At 32.0% G+C, this 21,382-nt stretch overlaps 1 long non-coding RNA gene across 1 annotated transcript in view; it reads left to right on the top strand.

The window, feature by feature from the left end:
• LOC141507147 (uncharacterized) overlaps positions 1 to 21,382 on the top strand; it is an 866,305-nt gene that overhangs the window by 45,812 nt on the left and 799,111 nt on the right. Inside the window, exon 3 of the long non-coding RNA XR_012474087.1 lies at positions 5,197 to 5,263. This is a non-coding gene — a long non-coding RNA (uncharacterized LOC141507147). The remainder of the gene's footprint in view (positions 1 to 5,196; positions 5,264 to 21,382) is intronic.

The following is a 21,382-nucleotide window of genomic DNA, read 5'->3' as shown; positions in this document are numbered from 1 at the left end:
AAAGGGAAGTGGTTGAATGGGAAAAATTCTTTGTGTCAAACGTATTTGATAAGGGTTTGGTATCTAGAATATAATCAATCTCATTCAATCTCTCCTTTTCTCTGACTAATGGTCCAAGAGATTATTTATCAAAGGCTATGACCAAACAGTTCTCAAAAGGATTACAAAATACGTGCAACCACATGAGAGCATTCTTAAAATCACTATGAGAAAGGAAAATGCAGACAACAACAGAGGTGTCACCTCATAGCCTACATATTGGCAAAAAGTTGTCAAAGTTGAAAGAATTATGGAATGACAGGCACATTAATATAATGGAACTGTAAAATGGTATAATCTTTTGATAAAGCAGTTTGGAATTATACAGAAAAAGTGACTAAAATTTCCATAACCTTCTAATCAGAGACTCTATTTTTGAACTTATTTCTCAAGAAAGCCATTAATAAGAAGAAAATCCTCATATGCTCTAAAATATTTTATGGCAGTATTTTTTGTGATAACTAAAAATTTTAAACAAAGTAGATGTCAATTAATTAGAGGATGGCTAAACATTGTTGTTTGTGAATGTAATTGTGCTGGCAGGAATGATATATTTGACAAATACAGAAAAGCATAGAAAGATCAATGTAAATTGATGCAGCCTGAGGTAGCAATAATTATAATAGTTACAACAATACAATTGGAAAGAATGACTCACCAAGGAATAAAAAGTAAATGTAACAAAATTACAAAGACAAACAGGACTCAACTGAAAAGATATGAAAAGAGACTCCCAATTCCTCCCTTTGTGGATTGTGCTAACATCTTTTTTCTCTAAAAAAAAATATTATCTGGGGTGGTTCTTGGGAGGGAAAAGAGCTATAGTGATGTAAGAAAAAAAGATATTAAAACTTTTTAAAAAAAACAAAAGATTAGAACTGAAGAAATAACTATTTGTTTGTGAATTAAGATTTGCATCCACATGTGTTGTCAAGTAAGAGATCATCCAGTCAGGGTAATGGGAAAAAAAGAATCACAAATAACTATTTCAGTGTTGAATTGCAGCCATCTTCTCCAAACCATGCTTAAGAGAATTTCTCACTAGAATATAGGTGACAAATTTTCATATAGTTAGCCTCTGCTTACAGATTTTGGGTTCATAATGGTGTCATGATGGACTAAGTAGCTCTCATGGCAACTCATTCTACTTTTCAATAACCCTAATTGTTAGGAAATTGTTGTTCAGATAGGAGGTGATGAGGGCCCAAACCACGGTTGCGCCTGTAGATAGATTGATTTTGCTTTTGCTTGGCTTTTAGTCTTTGTTTTAACAGTGAATTCTGTGAGATTTTGGATTATTATTTAAAAAAATACAAAGCATCAATATGATATTGAAATACTATTATTTGCAAAAACCTTCTCATATCTTTCTTATACCTTCATCAGAATGACCCCAGTGCAGATTGTTCTCAAAGATCTTGTAGAGATGAAAAAAAAGTGGGCAAATGGATTTTGTGGGCATATTGATAATTAATAATATTTCCTAGAGTGCCTCTATATATGCATGTGTGCTATGAACATTTGTCTGTATTTGTGTATATATGATGATAATGGGCCAACTTTTTTTTTGTCCTTTTTTTTTTGAAATTTTGTGACTAAATACTTTAGTGCCCTTAAAATTGTATTGCTTCTGAAATGGACCTATTTTGTGTGTGTACTTAATTTAGTTTAGAATTATTCCCATATTTGTTTTAGTACCATTTTTATTTTCTTGTGCAGCCTAGCCAGGACTTCTACATTAGTCAAACATGGTAGCATGATAGTTTAAATATGGCGCCAACTCAATTCATTTAGATAAACTGCCAGCTCCTAAAAAATGAATAAATGGACAAATGTGAATGTGTCATTTCTGATTAATAACATTTCTGAGAAATTTAACCACAGCAAAGCAGTTAAAGAAGGAAGTTAAAAGGATCTAAAGACTCAGCCAGAAGCCCTCTATTGACCTTACCAAATAAAAATATATAGCATCATTATAAAGTGCAAGTTTGTTTGCAAAATACTATAGAAGAAAGAAACAAAAGATTACATATTATGCCAGAAACAGTGATGACTATTTAAGGAGAAAAAGAGTTTTCAAAGAACTTGATGTGAGATGCAACTAAGTGAGATTACTTGGAAAGTTTTAAAATGGAAAAAAAAAAGTGTTTTTAAGTGATCTTTTCTCATTGTCAGTGATAGGGGAACTGTTAACATTTTGATTTTACCAGTGTCCATGTTTAGAAATGCAACTGTTGGGGCAGCTAGGTGGCGCAGTGGATAGAGCACTGGCCCTGGAGTCAGGAGTTCAAAATTTTGGGTTCAAATTTGACCTCAGACACTTAATAATTACCTAGCTGTGTGGTCCTGGGCAAGCCACTTAACCCCATTTGCCTTGCAAAAACAAACAAAAAAAGAAACACATCTGTTGTTTGAGAAGATGAAGGTCAGCTGGGACCTGATAACAGTATATAACGAAAATCCATCATGTAATGATAAAATTTTTAAAGCACTCAGAGATCAATTTAGAAGTTACCTTGAATAGGGAAAACTTTCCAGAGGATGAAAAATATCAAGTAGTGTAATTTTACAGAATAAAAGGGGACTAAAAAAAAAGTAATCCATTGACCAATATGCTTATTTTTTCTTCAAGAGAGAATCTAGATGCAAATGGTCTATAGATCCTTAAAGGCATCTTCAATGAAAATATAATATAGAAACACAAAAACTTTTGCAGTTGAGTGCTCTGAATTTATTGATTTTAAGAAAGCATTGGAACCTGTTGAGTAAAATGAACCCCTGAAGGCATTCCTTAAACAAATAAGGTATCTTGTCAGATTATATCAGAATTATGCAAGGACCCAAACAGAAATGAACATAGACTTTTTTCTACTTTATTCAGTGATTTCTTTGTTGCAATGTGAAGTGTTAAACAGAGAGTTTCATATTCACCAAAGGTGTTTTGCTAGTATCAGAAAAGGTGGCATGAACGTGGTCCTCAGAGACCAATTTTCACATGACTTTAGCCTCCAAACATTATCAGATCTTCTCAGTGAAGTCCACAGCAGTGTGGAAGAAACTACTATGTTCTTCTATACCAGGAAATTCCTTACATGGAGAATTTTGACTATTGCTGAAACATATCTGCTTCTCACCAAAATCTAAAGAAGTCAAAAGAAGTGGAAAGATGGATACTTCTATTAGCAAGATATGCCATCTATTTTTTCTTCTTCTTTTTAAAAGTTTTTTCAAACACATGTAAAAACAGTTTTTAGCATTTATTTAAAAAATTTTTAGTTCCAAATACTCTATTTACTTCCTCTTTCCTCTCATTAAGAAGGCAACGATTTTATAGAAGTTATACATGTACAATCATACAAAAATTATTAGTCATGTTTTGAAGAAAACACGGATCCACCAAGAAAAATAAAATTAAAAAAAATGCTTTAATCTGCACTCAGACTCTATTAGTTCTCTCTCTAGAGGTGGATAGTATTTTTCAGCATGAGTCCTTTAGAATCGTCTTATATCATTGTATTGTTGTGAATAATTCCGTCATTCACATAGTTGATCTTCATACAATTGTGTTGTTATAGTGTTTCACTTTTCATCAGTTCTAGGTTTTTCAGAAAGCATATTGTTCATCATTTCTTATAGCACAATAGTATGCATCACAATCATATAACACAACTTATACAGTTACTCCTAAGTTAATGGGCATGCCCTCAATTCCCAATTCTTTGCCATCACAAAAAGAGCTGCTGTAAATATTTTTTTTGTACAAAGAAGTCATTTTCCTTTTTTTTTTTTGATCTCTTTGGGATACTTTTATTGTTTGATCAAAGGGTTGGCACAATTTTACAGCACATCGAGCACAGTTCCAAATTTTTATCAGAAACAGTTCACAACTCCATCAGTAGTGCATTAGTGTCCCCCCCAAATCCCCTCTTCAACATTTGTCATTTTCCTTTTCTGCCATATTAGCCAATCTGATAGGTGTGAGGTAATACTTCAGAATTGTTTCAATTTGTATTTCTCTAATCAATAGTAATTTAGAACATTATTTTCATATGTAACAGATAGCTTCTTCTGAAAACCCCTGTTAAAGTCATTTGAGCATTTATCAATTGGGCAATAACTTGAATTCTAATAATTAAATTTGACCAAAATTGAGAAATAAATCCATTATCTTAGAAATTTAAAAAATTTCCCCAGTTTTCCTGCTTTCATTTTGATTTTGGCTGGATTGATTCTATTTGTGCATACTTTTATTTAATTTGATGTAATCAAAATTATCCATTTTATATTCTGTAATGCCCTCTTATTTGATAATTTTTTTTCTTTATCCATAGATCTAACTGGTAAATAATTTCATGTCCCAGTTTGTTTATGATATCATCCTTTATGTATAAATCATGAACCCAGATGCATGTCATCTGTGTTAACTTGCCCATAAGAATAATGGCACATTCTTCAATATTCCAGTGGATCAGGGCTCTCATTAATTTAGATAATTCTTCCAGTGGTGCAGATCACAATTTGTGTCTAAATTTTGATCATTTGTAATTAATTTCCATGCCTTCCCATGGGTAGAAGATCTGCTCAACTAGCATTTTAGTCTTTCTGTGAAACTTTTTTTAATGATGGGCTTTTTAAAAAAAGTAATTTAACATTTATTTATGACTGAAAAAAAGAGGTAGGACAGTCCTATCAAAAATGCAAGATCACATGCAATCCAAATAATACATTACTATTCCTGAAAAATGAAAGAATAAGAATATTGTTCATATGATTTCTGGCAGGTTGGGTAGATCTCATGTAGAGGATTTATGAAGAAACATGGAAAAAACTTGAAAACTTGTAGGTGGAACAGGAATATCCTGTATTGGAATATCCAATAATAAGATTTCAGATTTCTTTGAAAGAGAAAAATTTCTTTCCCTTGTTTCAAGTAATCACATATCAAAAACAATCGTGAAGGTGATCCTGATCACAAAACTTGATTATTATATTGAATATATTTAATAAAAAGAATAAAATCTAAATACAAATAATAAAATAACTATAACAGTTTATTCAATCTGGTCTAGATAGTTGATTATATACAATACTTGGAGTGACCATGTATAGGATACTTCTTTCAGCTGATAATTAATTGTCTATTTGTCTATTTTACAGTGTTCATCTAAGGGGAAAAGAACAGCAAGGAATCAGCTATAAATGTTGATTTGTTTTTTATTTGAAGGTAATTGAATTTATTTATTTATTTTAAGGTAATTGAATTTAAAAGAAAGTTAAATGATATAGCTGTCATTTATCATTACGGAACTTCGTTGAAAAGGAATATTTTAAAAAAGCATGTATCTTATAATAAATATTGAAATTGTGATGTTTTTCTTATTATGAATAGATTTCTTGGTAATTTTTTCTAACTTGAAAGACCTTTGTGCCCACAAGTCATTCTTCCTCACAGTTCTTTGCACTTAATTCACTTCTTCTTTTTTTTTTTTTGCAAGGCAAATGGGGTTAAGTGGCTTGCCCAAGGCCACAGAGCTAGGCAATTATTAAGTGTCTGAGACTGGATTTGAACCCAGGTACTTCTGACTCCAGGGCCAGTGCTTTATCCACTGTGCCACCTAGCCGCCCCAAATTCAAGTCTTTTTCAATAGAGTCAGAAGCTTATAGCCGTACATATATGAAAAGTAGTGTATGGTGTATTTTAATACTTAAAACTATAAAAATTCTTAATTTTAATTTTACAGTGGAGACACAGCATGCTGGGAGAATATAGGCCATGATTATGTTTGCAGTGTAAAGAACTAATTTAAACATAATTTTACATGAAAATCTCATTTACTTTAAATTGAGATCATTAATATTTCCTAGGTGAGGTGATGCTCTTCAACAATAAATAGCATACTATCTAGAGAAACACAACAAAATATTTTAAACATAACCTTTTTACACCCCCCCCCCCGAATACTTCAGAAACATGTTTTTCCTTTTCTATAATTCTATTCTAGATTTTGTGATTTCTTGTCTCATCATCATGTTTTTAAAAATCAAACTTCTTCATTTTTGCTGTATATTGGGCAAGTAAGGAATTAAAGAGAAATTAGGTAGTATAAAGAGTCAACTTTTTTTTCTTTTAAAAAATCATAATGACTTGTAAAACTCCATTTAGGAAATTTTGATTGTAGCATATATAACAAAGTTTGAATGAAATAATTCTCTCTGAAGGGGATTTTGTGCAATACTTTTAAAAATGGTATTTAAAGGGAGAACAGCAATTTTTTTAAACGTCTTCCTTCATTGACTTTGTTTTCAGGGCTCTTACTGATGAGCCTTTCCACATAGAAATAATTGAATGACAACACTGACCAATTCTAATGAGATAAAAATGCATAATAGATATAAAAATAAAGAGAAATAATATGTTTAGTAACAGCTGAAAGTAAAAATTTTTGGAAAAGTGTTCCTTTTGGAAATATTAGGTTTTGAGCAATGAAAACTCTTTAAAAAATCTCACTTTTCAAGCAAATAAGGACTTTGACTTTTGGTTAAATTTTTTTAATAGCAAAATTTATTTCCCTTTATTTCTCACATTGTTTTAATATTTTCCTTCCTTCTTGTTGAAACTGTACTAAGGAATGGCACTTTACTTACTTTATTATTATATTTCTCATTTATTATCTTAACCTGAAAAATTATTTTAATTCATTTTGTAAATAAGATTTTTATTTTATATTTCTTTAAATTATTTTCTTTACTAAATATTTCTTTAAAACTATAACATCAATAGTATTTATATTTTCTAGGTCAGAGGTATAAATATAATCCTTGATAAAAGAGAGGTTGAGGTTGGTGGATTGTTAGAGCTCAAGGAACCCTGAGCTACTGGATGGCAAAAAGCCTATTAGGGTTTCTACTGATTCTGATGATAATATGGTGAGACTCTGGAAGCAGGAAGTCATGAGATGGTCTAAGAAGGAGTGAGTTTACTCAGGTAGGAAGCAGCAGGTCAAAGCTCCCATGATGATCAGACCTTTTTCTCAGAAGAATAAGGAAGGAGAAGGAAGAAAAAGAGAAGAAGAAATTTTATTAATAGTAAAAGCTGAACTTTTACATTGTTAGATTAAAGGGAAGAACTCATCACATATGTTTATATATATATATATATATATATATATATATATATATATATATACACACACATATCCATATATATATTTATGCACACTGCATTTAAATATACAGCATTGTATTCTTAAGTATCTCAGATTCAAAGCATGTTTCCTTTCTTTGCCAACTTATATTGTGTAAACTATTGCTTATATTCAGACATACTGGCAATATCCATGTATAGTATTTTTATTTTTTCAGAGAAATCATACCAAAATGCCAATCTAATTTGATCCACAAAACCATGCTAAACTCACTGATATTAAAGGGAAGTTTCTCAAAAACAAAATTAATTAGTCAAAAACATTTATTAGGCACCTTCCTACTATATGCCAGATACTGTGTTAAGCTCTGGTTAGCACTCTATTATAGAGGGGGCAATTAATGTTGAATAGTGCTATAGGATTGCAAGCAATACTTTCCAGTGGGAATTGGTCACACTGTATTATTTGTAATACAGAATTATCTCTTGTCAGTACAACCTTGTGTTTGAATAATATAGTTAGTTGAAAGAGAATTTTAAAAATATCATATGGCTTCCATAACTGGAGGTTATATAGTGTCTCTGCTACATAAGTGCATCTAAGTGTGATTCTTCAAGTTAATTTTGATGGCAAAAATTCCATTTCAAGGGAACTATTACAGCCAGGATGAGAATAAGAGATGGCACTATGCCCCATAGATAAATACATACATTCTAGAAAGCCCACACTTAGAATAGGACACTACAGGGTTCTTCATGGATAGTCCTGTTGAAATGGTCAAATCTTTGAGATTGCTGACTCTTAATGTGCCACTTCCAAATATGAATATAATGATAATAGCTCAAATTTATGAAATGCTTTTACAATTCACAAAGGACTTTTCTCACAACCTCGTGGGGTTGAAAGTACTTTATTATAGTTGTATTATTAGAAGGCTTAGAGGTGATCTAGCAATCATAGACAACTTACTAATGGAGGGTAGGTAGGGAAGGGAAAAAAGTTATAGAAATCAAGGTTTTTTGGTAATTTGTTTGATTTGGGTTACCCAGCTACTTGCTGTAGTTTTAGTTTCCACATTCCACATTTATATTTTAGTTTTCCACACTATTTTGAGAAAGGAAGGTTAAATAGGAAGTGGAGTAATAGATTCATTTCAATGGAATCAGAAGAGTTAAGGGAATATAGGAAATTTTGACTCCAGTTCTCTCAAACTTCTCCCACCTTGACATGCCAAGAAAAATTGCTTAATGCTCAGGTTGTGAACTATGATTAGAGCTCCCCAAAGTGGGGAATAAAGGAAGTACTCACTATATAATGAGTCATATATGGAGATGTATATATGGAGAGTAATAAATTACTATACCAAAAAGGAATGCTAAATACAAAACACTTATAGGCACTTAATAATGGAACAAATTAAATAGTACTCTGTAACTTGACTTTTAACTACTATTATATTCTGATGTGAGGTTGATATTTAAGACTTGTCAGAACATAAATAATTTTTCAGGATTTTGTTAGGCATTTTACATTTCACCTTAGCTTGGCCAATGTCCTTGCAACTCTTCTCATAAAACCTTAGCTTTACACCAATTTTATTGAGAGCTAACCTTTCCAGTGCAGAAGTTTCTTCTCCCACTAGCCAGGTCCAATCTGATCTCGAGTCCGATCAGTTTGGAGTTGCTTAGATAGGACATGTGTTCAAGGCCAAATAGAGAACATATGGGAGAGAGGGTCACTTCCCCTTTCTCCACACAACTCTTAAGAAATAGGTTAAAATAGTCCTCATAAGTTTTGAATCTTAAAGAGAGAAGAGGGATGAGTTGATAATCATCTTACTGTGCAAGTCCCTCAACAATGAGATATGTAAATAAAAACAAACCCCCTTCCCCCCACCTCCCAAGTTTACTGTGGTTGATCAGAAAGAATGAGGAGTAACTGCTCTGATCATGCTTTATTGAGGGAGATTTCCCCTGCTACATTTGGATGGTTTACTATGTCTTTTCTTTTTCTATCCAGTTTCAAAGGTCCTTTTTTAAAATTCATAAACCCCTTGAGAAAAGACTAGACATAAATATAGTAAGGTATATTGTTTGCTGTCTACCTTCATTTTATTTAGAAAAGACCTATGGAACTGGACAAAGATTAAATGTGGAATTAAAGAAAAGAGGAAAAATTATATTTTTAGATGGAAAAACAATAATATAAAGTATTTCTGCTTTATTTCTTCATTTGATATATTTTTCTGAATTATTTTAGCAGATAAATTTTAAAAATGTGGTAGGTAGATGTTTTTAACTTAACATTTTTAAGGTTATTATCCCAAGAATCCTCTGTGTTCCTGCCTCAAGTATGTTTGTCCTCTGAGAAACTATATTACATCCACAAAGCATCTGACGCAAGTATAGTATTTTTAAAAATCTTTTCTCCTGATGGTAACCTCTCAATGGGTTGAGGACATAGAAGAGAATGTTCTTTTCTCTTTTTTCAGAGTATGCCCTCTTTTTGCAGCACATTTAGACTCTACTATTATAAAATAAGAGATTAAAAAAAAAGTTGATTCAAGCCTAGATCTGATTTACAATGTAATGATACTATTATTTATATAAGACTTTAAGCTTTATAAGATGTTTTACAAATATTATCTCATTTTAGCCTCAACTTCCCTAAAATGTAGGTTCTATTATCACCATTTTAGAAATGAAGAAACTGAGGCTTAGAGAGTTAAAGTGATTTTCCCAGGATCATTTATACTAATAAGTATCTGTGCATTTAACTCAGGTTCTGTATGAACCAGGTACAGTGGATAGAGCCCCAGGGGTAGAGGCAGGAAGATGAGTTCAAATGTGGCTTTAGACATTAAATAGATGCTTGTCCCTGGGCGGGTCATTTAATCCTGTTTGTCTTAGTTTTTCATGTGTAAAAATAAACTGGAAAAAGAAATGGTGAACTGCTCCAATATTTTTGCCAAGAAAAGTCAAATGGAGTCATGAAGACTCAGATGCAACTGAAAAGTGAGTCAGTAGCACAATGTTATATTCTCTTTATCTGAAGAGTGCTGGTTTACCAACACATGACCTACTCTTTTATAACTCATTCTACCATCAGGTCTTTTAAATGTGTTTTTAACCTCCTTTAGTCATTCTCATTCCTCCTGGAGAAGGAAATGACAAAACACTTCATTATCTTTGCCAAGAATAATCCAAATGGAGTCACAAAGTATTGTATATAACTGAGCAACAATAATAAACTTCCTGGTTCCAAGTTATTCCTGTGTATGTAAATGTATATACATATTTTTAACATAACATTATGATTTTTTAAAAATTCCATAAGACCTATATTTTGACAACAAAAAGATATTTTATTTTATTTTTCCAATTACATTTTGGTAGTTTTTCAACATTCATCCATTTGCAAATTTATAATTAACAGTTCTCTACCATCCTCATTTCTCTTCCCCTTCCCCTTGGCTGTGCACGGTCTGGTAAAAATTGTACATGTGCATTTCTGTTTAACATATTTACATATTAGTCATTTTGTGTAAGAGGAATTAAGATTAGGAAAGGAAAGAAAACAATGAGTAATGTGTTTAAAAACAAGTGAACACAGTATACATTCAGATTCTTTGGTTTATTTTTTTTTTTCTATGAATGTGGATGGCATTGTCCATAACTAGTCTCCTGGGATTGTCCTTTTTCTCTGAACTACTGAGAGGAGCAGCTTCCAAACCAATGTTGTTAATGTGTACAATTTTCTCTTGGTTCTATTCCCCTCAGTATCAGTTCATGTAATTCTTTTCATGCTTCTCTAAAGTACAACTACTTGTGGTTTCTTATAGCACAATAATAGTACTCTATCACATTCATATACCATAATTCATTTAGCTATTCCCCAATTGATGGGCATCCCCTCAATTTCTAATTCTTTGCCACTGTAAAAAGAACTGCTATAAATATTTGAACATGTGAGACTTTTCCTGTTTTTTATGATTGTTTTTGGATAGATTTCATATTGATATTGCTGGGTTAAAGGGTATGATCATTTTTTGTTCTTTGGGCATAGTTCCAGATTGCGCTGTAGACAGGTTGGATCAGTTCATAACTCCACTAACAGCACATTAATGCCCAATTTTCCCACATCTTCTCCAACACTGATCACTTTCTTAGTCATCTTAGGCAATCTGATAGGTGTGAGGTGGTACCTCAAAGTTACTTTCATTTGTGTTCTGCTAATCAATTATGAGTTGGAGCATTTTTGCCAATGACTATATATATAGCTTTAGTTTCTTTATTAAAAAACTGCCTGTTCATATCCTTTGACCTTTTATGGAATGGGAATGACTTGTATTCTTTTAAATTTGATTTAGTTCTCTATATATTTTGGAAATGAGACCTTTATCAGAAACACTAGCTGTGAAAATTGTTTCTCAGATTTTTGTTTTCCTTCTAATCTTGGCTACTTTGGTTTTATTAGTGCAAAAATTTTTTATTTAATAAAGTCAAAATCATCCATTTTATAATTTATAATGTTCTCTCTTTCTTGTTTGGTCATAGATATTACTATTTCTTGTTTGGTCATAAAATATCTTTTCCAAAGATGCAGCAGATTGAATATTTCTTGATCTCTTAACTGGTCTATGATACCATACTTTTTGCCCAAATCCTTATTTTGACCTTATTTTGGTGTAGTGTGTGAGATGCTGGTCTATGCCTAGTTTTTGTAATACTATTTTCCAGTTTTCCCAGTAGTTTTTGTTGAATAGGAAGTTCTTATCCCAGAAGCAAATGTCTTTGGGTTTGTCAAACAGTTGATTACTACAGTTATTTTCTGCTGTTTCTATTGCTTAACCAGACAAGGCATTTTTGATGATTGCCACTTTATTATATAGTTTTAGATCTGGTACAACTAAAGCACCTTCCTTTGCATTTTTTCTCAGTAATTCCTTTGATATTCTTGAACTTTTATTGTTCCAGATGAATTTTCCCAGTTTTTGTAAAATTGTTTTTGGTAGTTTGATTGGTATGATATAGAATAAGTAATTTAATTTGGGTAGAATTTTCATTTTTATTATATTAGCTCTGCCTAACCACTTGTATATGATGTTTTTCCAATTGTTTAGATCTTATTTTATTTCTGTGAAAAATATTTTGTAATTATATTCATATACTTTCTTGCTTTGTCTTGGGAGATAAATTCCCACGTATTTTATGTTGTCTACAGTTACTTTAAATAGAATTTCTCTTTCTGTCTCTTGCCCTTGCGCTTTGCTGTTAATATATAGAAATGCTTATGATATATGTGGGTTTATTATATATTGTGTTAATTTGCTGAAAGTTGTTATTGTTTCAAGAATTTTTTTAGTTGATTTCTAGGTTTTCTAAGTATATCATCATATTATCTGCAAAGAGTGAAAGTTTTGCTTCCTCATCGCCAATTCTGTTCCTTCAATTTCTTTTTTCTTCTCTTTTCGTTAAAGCACACATTTCTAACACTTATTTCACTCCTGATCTTAATTGGAAATGTTCCTAGTTTATCCTCATAATATGTATGTATATGTATATATATATATGAATAATGGTTGTTGATGATTTTAGATAGATATTGCTTAAGGAAATCTCCATTCTTATACTCTCTAGTATTTTTAATAGAAGTGAATGTTGTATTTTATCAAAGACTTTTTCAGTATCTATTTAGATAGTGATTTGATTTCTCTTGGTTTTCTTATTGATATATTCAATTGTGTTGTTTGTTTTCTTAATATTAAACCATCCCTGCTTACCTGGTATAAATCCTACCTGATCATGGTATATTATTATCATAATCACAACTTATTATAATTGCTTTGCTAAAATTTTATTTAAGATTTTTGCATCAGTGTTGATTAGGGAGATTAGTTTATAATTTTCTTTGCTTGTTTTGGCTCTTTCTGGTTTAGATATCAGCACCGTCTTGGTATCATAACAGGAATTTGACAGAACTCTTTCTTCTCCTATTTTTTAAAAATAGTTTATATAGAATTGGAATTAATTGTTCTTTAAATGTTTGGTAGAATTCATTTGTAAATCCATCTGGGCTTGTATATTTTTTCTCAGGGAGTTTATTGATGGTCCCTTCAATTTCTTTTTTCTGAAATGGGATTATTTAAGTATTTTATTGTCTCTTTTGTTAATCTGGGTAGTTTGTATTTTTGTAAATATTCATTTCAGATAGTCAAATTTCTTTTCATGCACTTGGGCAAAATAGCTTTGAATTTTAGCTTTAATTGATAGTGAGTTCATCCTTTTCATTTTTGATATGGTAATTTATTTTTATTTTTTCTTTTCTAAAATCAGTTTAATCAAAGGTTTATGTATTTTATTGATTTTTTTCATAAAATCAACTTAGTTTTATTTATTAGATCAATGATTTTCTTGCTTTCAATTTTATTAATTCCTCCTTTGATTTTCAGAATTCTTAATTTGGTATTTAATTGTGGATTTTTAATATTTTTTTGTAGCTTTTTTAGTTACCTGTTCAAATCAATGATCTCCTCTTCCTTTATTTTATTCATATAAGTATTTAGAAATATAATTGCCCCTAAAAACTGCTTTGGCTGCTACTCATAAATTTTGGTATGGTATCTCTTTGCTGTCATTGTCTTAGATGAAATTGTTGATTATTTCCATTATTTGTTGTTTGATCCACTCATCCTTCAAAAGTATGTTATTTAGTTTTCAATTAATTTTTGTTTTATCTTTCCATGGCCCTTTATTACATGTAATTTAGTTTTCAATTAATTTTTGGTTTATCTTTCCTTGGCTCTTTATTACATGTAATTTTTATTGCATCATGATTTGAAAAGCATGAATACAATGTTTCTGCCTCTCAGTATTTAATTGTAAGGTTTTTATGCCTTAGTATATGGGCCAGTTTTGGTATAGGTGCCATGTACTGCAGAGAAAAAGTTGTATTCTCTTCTATCCCCATTCAGTTTTCTTCAGCGGTCTTATCATATCTAAGTTGTCTAAGATTTTATTTATCTTCTTAATTTTCCTTCTTGTTTATCTTTTATTTAGAATTATCTAATTCTGAAAGAGGGAAGTTGAGGTCCCCCACTATTATGGTTTTACTGTCTGTGTCTCCTTGTAATTCATTCTCATCTAAGAATTTGGATACTATACCACTTGGTGCATTTATGTTTAATAATGACATAAGTTCATTGCCTGTGGTGCCTTTTACGAAGATGCAGTTTTCTTCCTTATTCCTCTTAATGAAATCTGTTTTTGCTTTTGCTTTGTCTGCCATCAGGATTGCTACCCCTCATTTTTTAAATTCTGCTGAAGCATAATATATTTTGTAGGATTCTGGTTTTTAATCTGTTCTACTGTCTACTTCTATTTTATGGGAATGTTCATCCCATTTACATTTTCAGTTAAGATTACTAATTCCGTTTTTTTCTTCCCCTTCTATTTTTCCCCATTTATGCTTTTCTTATTCCTTTTCTCTTATCCCTCTTCACCAATGTTTTGCTCCCTTTCCTCTTTTCTATTTAAATTTAACTTTAACTTTTACTTTTATTTTCACCTTCCCCATTTATCAGTCCTTTCTTCTTCTTTCTCTTTCCCCTCTCTCCCTCTCTCTGCCCCACTTCCCTGTAGGGTAGAATAGATTTTTAAACCCAATTGGAAATGGATGTTACTCCCAATTTGGGAGTAACCAAATCTGTTGAGTAGATTTACTCAGTGTTCACACCCTCCCTTCTTTCCTTCTACTATACTGGCTCTTTGTGACTCTGCACATGGTATAATTTATCTTCTGATACCCAGCCTTCTCTTAACATAATTCTTCTTTTTTTGTCTTTATTGTTTTAACCCTATTTTTTTTTAACGCTATACAACTCCTCTGTCAAAATATACTCCTTTTATCTGTCCTGATGGAAGAACCTTTCTCAAGGGTTGATTGATTGATAAGCTATGCTGCCTCATAGTCATTGTATATACTCCCCTTTTCTGTCTCATTAGAATTATATTTCTAAAGTCATAAAACATCAAATTTTAGTCAGTTTATATACCACTGGTTTATATACTACTGCATCTTTTCAAGTACCCTCCATGGGTACACAATCCTCATGATCAAAAATCATGCAAATCCAAATCATTTCATGAATCATTTATCTTTTCCCCCCCCAATCACACTCTCTCCAGTTGTAAACAGAGCATCAAGCAAAGCAAAATCATGTCATGACCATTTCACGTCCAGTACACTTTCTCCCTTTGTCCCTATAGCATTCCAACCCTAATACTACTTTCCCTAACCAAAGTATTAGGTACAATTTCTCCCTCTGTCCCTATAGTATACCTGTTATAGCACTATAACCCTTGATAACTAAAGTATAGCATAAGGCAAGAGCACTTAATGATCTACTCATGTCCAACCCTTTTAAATACACTTTATCATCTATCCCTATTGTACTATAAGATATTAAAATATTCAGTAAAGTAAGATTACTTCATGGTTTAATTAGAGTCCTCTCCCTCCTTCTGTCTCAATAGGAAATACCACCCTTGTAATCAGTATCACTTCATGTCTCATTTATACTCATATCATCTAAGTAAAATACCTTCAACTATATTCAGTCCTCATTAGCTGAGAGATTAGCCAAAGGCTAAACATTTTTATGGTCATCCTATACCATATCCTCTCTCTAAAAATGTTTCTTTTCACTATCCCTAGATAGATACAATCCTCAAGAGTTACAAATATTATCTTCCCTTGTAGAAATGTATATAGATTAATGTTCTTGACAAGCATTTTCCTCCTTCCCCCCTTCTTGAGTCTTATATTTGAAGATCAAATTTTCTGTTCAATTCTGGTCTATTTATCAGAAAATTTTGGAAGTCCTTTATTTCAATGAAAATCCATCTTTTTCCCTGGTAGAAGATGCCAATCTTTTTTAGGGTAGTTAATTCTTGGCTGTAATTCAAGATCCCTTGCCCACCAAGAAAGTCATATTCCAGGCCCTCTGATGCTTTAATGTTGAAGCTGATAAATCCTGTGCAATTCTGATTGTGCTTCCTCAGAATTTAAATGACTTCTTTCAGAATTTAAATGACTTCTTTTTTTTTTTTTGGCTACTTGCTGTATTTTCTTAATTTGAGAATTCTTGAATTTTGTCATGATATTTCTTATCATGACAATTCCAATTTTTATTCTGGAATCTCTTTCTGGAGGTGTTCTATATATTCTTCAAGAATTATTTTGTCTTTTTTGTCTAGGATATTAGGGCACTTTTCCATGATAATTTCCTGATGGATATTTTCCAGGCTTTTTTTTTGATCTAGACTTTTGGGTAAATCAGTATTTTATAAGTTATTTCTCCTGGATTTATTTTTCAGGACGTTTGGTTTTCCTAAAAGGTACTTTACATTTTCTTATATTTTTTCAGCCCTTTGGTTTTGTTTGATTGAATCTTGGTTTCTCATAGAGTCATTAGTTTTCATTTGTCCAATTCTAATTTTTAGGGTTTTGTTTTCTTCAGTGAGTTTTTGTGTTTCCTTTTCCAGTTGGTTAATTTTACTTTTTTAATAAGTTACATTCTTATTCACCCGTGTGGCTCTCATTTCTTTTTTCCATTTTTTTCTTCTTCCTCTCTTTGTTTTTTTAATATCTTTTAAAAATTCTTCCATGAAATTTTGGATTTGAGTTCAATTCATTAACTCCTTTGAGACTTCCCATATAGGTAATTTGTCACTTACTTTCTTCTTTTGAGATGCTATTTTTATCATCTCTATCTGAATAATTGCTCTCTATGGATAGAGCTTTTTTATGTTTATTTTGACAGTTGAGCTCTAGTCCAAGTTGTTTTGCCAGGGTTGGGATCTGGTCCCCTGGCTTATTACTTGTCAAGTTGTTGCCTATGCAGCTCAGGTATTACCAATACAGAGGTTTGTTTTCTCCTTTTTGTCTAGGCTTTGCCTAAGCTATGGTTTGTTCCCAACCCATTCCTGTCTGTTGTTCCAGTTTTCTCGGGGCTCAGATTTTGTCTAGGGTTAGGACCTTTCCTGCTAGGCTGGGCTAGCCATGCTGGGCCTGGTCTGCTATCTTGCTGCCAGGACCTGGGCTGTAATCTAGCTTCCGGGATCTGGATTGTACAGTGCATAAGAGCTTTCTGCTGGCTTTCCCACTCTCCAGAGTAAGCTGGACTATTCTTCCCCTTTACCCCTGAAGAGACAGACCTTTACTAAAGATCCTCCACAATATCTTAAGTTGAGAACTTGTTTTACTCTTTTTTTGGTGAGATCTGTTTGTGAGGAGGCTTCGTTTAAAGTAGTGTAGGGGAAAAACACCAGGAGCATGCTAGCAATATTCTTTTGCAGAATTAGAAGCAAGTTATATATTTTGTGCTTTTTTGAATAAGGTACTTGGTTTTGGGCTTGATGCTTATAATAGTAATTGATAATCTTATATAACTTAAAACCATCAAACTTAAATTCTGAAGATTTATTTTTAAATATTGTGTCCCATATTTTTTAAAAAAGGTATATTTCTTAGTACACTTGCTCCAAGGACAGGTATCTCTAGGTCTTTTTAAATTCCAAGTTTGCCTTCCCAAGCTGGAACTCTCTTTTTTTGAAAAACAATTATTTTTAATTTAAAAATAAAATTCCCATATTGCTTTCCATATCTGAAAGTTCATATGCAAAACTTGACCAAAGATAAATCTAAATAAGAAGACTTTGATCAAAGGTTTAAAAAAAATAAAGTGTCTAATTTTCAAAGCTTCTCAATTTAATTTTCTTTGGAAACTAATGTAACCCAATAAAAATTTTCATTTTGGGGAAATGTTTTTATTTGTGAATTCTTTTTTCATATCAATGCAGGTTGTTTTATTTCAAGAAATACTTTTTTCAAGCCTTAAGAAAAACACCAAAAAATTATTTAATCCTCATTTAGTCAGGCTATAAATGCTCTTTTGCATATGAACTGGTTTTCAGAATAAAAACCCAATATTAGGAAAACTAGGCAGCAACATTCTAAGATATATTTCATTCAAAAAATGCATATAGTTGTTCAAATTTGACCTGTGAACAGCATAGAATTATTTAAATGAGAGGCTTGTTTGTGTCAGCTTTTCATCTGTAGACTTACATCTGCCTATTAGATTCCACTTTTAGCTCTGCCTAATCTTGCAATACCATTACAGTTAGGTGACATAGTTTCTTTCAACTTTACTCATAGTTGGCAAAGTTGGACAACTTGGCACTGTATCTCATGCTCCTTGTGGTGGAGGGAGAAACAACTAGTTTAGAATTATCTTTTGACTAATACAATATAAATGAAAAAAAAAATTCCTGTTCCCAAATTCCTGCCAGAGTCAGTACAGCTGCTTCCTAATAGGAAATTGAAGGAATGTTCCTCCTGCCCTACTTAGTAAATTCCTTTTCACAGTTTTGATTTATAAGTATCCCATGGCATATTGAAAAAGAGATTTGACATTTTTTCTAAATCATAACCATTTTAGATTTTTTTAATCCAGACACAAAACACTGATCTTGCTAATTATTTTAACCACAAAATATTAGCTGTACACATGAAATGTAAAGAAAAATTTCCAATGTGAACACATTGGTATTAAATGTTCCCCTAAATTTTTGCAAATTTTTGCAAATTTTTTTTATATTCTATGTATTCCTATGCTTAGAAAAAAGGTTTCTTTTAATAATCTCAGAAATATAGTCCAATATGTTGTCCACCCTCAGTCTTTTCTTTGATTCAGTTTGTCCTGTACAGCAGAAGAGCCAATCATGTGGCCTGCAAGTGGCATGATTCCTACAGTTTTCTCAATTATGGTCTGAATCAGATTAAAATAGGGAATATTTAACAAAATAAAAAAGATAATGATAATATTTATTTTAAAACTGAGTGAGTATGTAGTTGTAAATATCCTTATATGTGTCTTAGTGGTCCCCATCTCTATTTGAGTTTGATGTCATTGCTAAATAGATTGACACATAAAATTTAATTTTAGAAAATAGTTACAAACCATAAAAAATATTAAGAGGAAGAGAGTGACATGATTAAAATTACCTTTGGGAAAGAAATTAAAACTCTTGGTCATGAATTCTTTTTTATCAAGGTTGTCCATCATTTATAAATCCTCATCTGTCACTGGGTCCCAATTTGTGCTTTCTGTCTGCATCATCCAGGCATAGCCAATTATATTGCTACCATTTCTAAGCTAGCACAGAGGATTGGATCTGGAGTCAGGAAATCCTGAGTTCAAATTCGACCTCAGACACCTACTAGCTAGTCATCTGAAAATGAACCAGAGAAGGAAATGACTAACCACTCTAGTATCTTTTCCAAGAAAACCCCCAAATGGGGTCACAAAGTGTTGGATATGACTGAAAAAATGACTCAACGACACAATGTTATTCCCTTTGTCTAAATAAAAAACTCTTATCTTCCAGTTCTAAAAAAATGTGATTTTACCTGGCTCTAACTAGTCTCATTCGTCTGGTACAAATCTAAGTCTAATAGACTTTTTATCTTAAGGATTTAGTTAAGTCACACTTGAGGTTAAAGAATAACACCATCTCCCTTGAACTTTCAGAGACAGAACTCACCATTCTTTTTTTCTGGAAATCACTGCATTTTCAGCTCTTCCAGGCATATATGGAAGGCAAATGACTATGACCTATTAGCACTTTGTTAAAGTTAACTGATACTTTTCTTTAAAAACTCAGAATCAAATAAGTGATCACTAAATTTGAGACAGAAAAGATAATGCAGGCACAAGATAGTAATTGTCATCATATAATAACTGTTTGTCAAACAGCCATAGATCCTAGCAGATCACCAGAGCAAATTTTGAAGAGATCAGTAAGCATATCTTGGTGCTCTTAGCTTTAAGAACATTATTTTCTCTTCCTTTCAAAAGATACTATAGATCAGGAATTCTTTATCTGAGTCCTTGGGTCCAGGTATAGATTACAATGGATAGAGGAAAAATGCATCTTTATTTTTATCAGTCTTTGGTTTTCTTTGTAATCCTGTGTATTTTCTTTTGTTCAGTTTAAGACAGTGTTTTGATAAAGCATCTGTGGGCTTCACCAGACTGCCAAAGGGATCCATGATTTTAAAAAAGGTTAAGAATACCTAATATATGTAGTTAAGAGTCCAGTAAAATTAACCACGGAGGGAAAAAACAAAAGAAAAAATATGCTTATTGAATTTACAAATGATAGAATGACTGTAAAATGGGGAAAACTGCTGACTATTCTATCTTCTACTTCTATAGCAGGACCAGTATATAAACAGGTGATCATGGAGTGACGATATTTATTGTTTAGTGAATAGAGGTCATCCTTGGAGTCAGGCAGGCCTTGGATTGAATCTTACTTTTGACAACTTCTATGTGACCTGTCCCATGTTTAGAAGTAAGTTGCCTAAGACTAAATTTCAAAGAAATTGCAGATCCTGAGGAGTTTTCTTCACTCGATATTGACCAAATTGATAAAAATCACAGGCTTGTGCTATGAACCTCTTTGGCAACCCTTTCTCTCTAACTTTGAAATTAAAAAATACTTAAAGTTTAAAATCTTTTTTTTCAGGTTTTTTTTTTTTTTGCAAGGCAAACGGTGTTAAGTGGCTTGCCCAAGGCCACACAGCTAGGTAATTATTAAGTGTCTGAGACTGGATTTGAACCCAAGTACTCCTGACTCCAGGGCCGGTGTGCTGTATCCACTGCGCCACCTAGCCGTCCCTAAAGTTTAAAATCTTATAGACACTTGGGTATAGTTAGGTAATATCTTAGCAAACTTAGCAAACCTCAAATCATTATTTACAGGCAAACCATTACTTATCTTACCTACTTTCTGGTCTAAGTGAACTCAGTTCTTCCAGGCTCAACTTATATATTTATACCACTAAGACACTTTTTTGAGGTATATTTGTTGCTTCAGAAATGCTTTTTTCACTTTGTGACCCTGGGCAAGTCACTTAACCTCATTTCCTTAAATAAATAAAAAATTTAAAAAAAAGAAATGTTTCTTTGGAGCTCAGTATCAAGAGTTCTAGAGGTGCCTTTTCTGAGCTATCAATGATGTTTAGACACAACTAGACTAGTTATTCTGATTAAAGAGGGTTTTTTGTTAGAATTATTTTTATCCTTTCATTTAAAATTTCAAGGCCTGGCTGAGGCACAACTGGTTTTT

The sequence above is a fragment of the Macrotis lagotis genome, chromosome 1 (genome assembly GCF_037893015.1).
Source record: "Macrotis lagotis isolate mMagLag1 chromosome 1, bilby.v1.9.chrom.fasta, whole genome shotgun sequence".
Taxonomy (NCBI): Eukaryota; Metazoa; Chordata; class Mammalia; order Peramelemorphia; family Peramelidae; genus Macrotis; species Macrotis lagotis.
This window is presented reverse-complemented; position numbering and strand designations above follow the sequence as displayed.